This window comes from Phascolarctos cinereus, unplaced genomic scaffold (genome assembly GCF_003287225.1).
Source record: "Phascolarctos cinereus isolate Bilbo 61053 unplaced genomic scaffold, phaCin_HiC Scaffold_9;HRSCAF=440, whole genome shotgun sequence".
Classification (NCBI taxonomy): Eukaryota; Metazoa; Chordata; class Mammalia; order Diprotodontia; family Phascolarctidae; genus Phascolarctos; species Phascolarctos cinereus.
Window position 1 is genome coordinate 182,375,075 of NW_027556402.1, and position 1,150 is coordinate 182,376,224.

The following is a 1,150-nucleotide window of genomic DNA, read 5'->3' on the forward strand; positions in this document are numbered from 1 at the left end:
AGCAAGGTCTGACTATGGAGCTCCCCTACCTCAAAAGTTCCAGGGGCTCCCTATTGCCTCTAGGATGAAATGAAAACTTCTCTGGTTGGCACTTAAATCCAATTACAGGCTGGTCCTAGCATACATTTCTAGCTTGCCACACATTATTTTCCTTCATGCGGTGCTCATTTCAGCCAAACTGGCCTATTTAATGTTCTGACACAGCATTCCAGTTTCTATTCACTATGCCTGGAATGCACTCATTCACTCCTTTGCCTCTTAGAATTGCTAGCTTTCTTTGGAGGTCAGTCCAAGTCCCACCTTGTACATGAGACCTTTCCTGATCCCTACTAGCTATTAGGTCACCTCCCTCTACCTGTATTTACCTTTGTTTATATTTTGTTTATTCTCATATATGCATGTGTTATTTCCTTCAGTAGTAAACTCATGGAGGGCAGGGACCAATTTATTTTCTTTTTAGTAAGCATTTGATAAATGCTTCAATTGATTTTAATAACTGAGGCAGTTTTCTACGTCAGCCCCAGAAACTTATAAAAGTATAAACAGTTAAAATCCCAGTTTTGCTGCTTCCCCCTTGTGTCACCCCACCCCCCAACTCCCACCCAACAAGTCACTTAATCTCTCTGGCCCTTAGTTTCCTCATCTGTAAAATGATCAGGTTGAGCTGAATGTCCTCAGCTTTCTGTCATAAATAAGAATGGATGGACGTCAGGGTTCAAAATTGCATGGTCTCTTTTAAAGAGTCTGTAGCCCAAGTCTGTCCTGTAGTTTAGAATATTTGGCTTAGGAGGAGGTAAGCTGGATGCAAACAGAAAGGAAGAAAGAAAATTATGTGTGACTCTACCTTACCAGACATAATGGGAAGAAAATACAGGGACTTCCATTTTGTCCCTTTCTTATTCTGTTTTCTGATAGGGGAAAGGGTACCTAGCTACAATTCTTTTTCTTCCTGGCTTTAGCCATTTTGTAATTGGTGGGCAGAAAGAAAAGCAATCATTCCATCCTGATGGGGGCAGGCTGTGTGTGTGTGTGTGTGTGTGTGTGTGTGTGTGTGTGTGTATCTGGGTCACTCCAATACTTTGAGTTATCTGTTGTCTCATCGATGTGGGTACTTTGTCCAATGATGACAACTTTCAGATTCTTTAAGAGA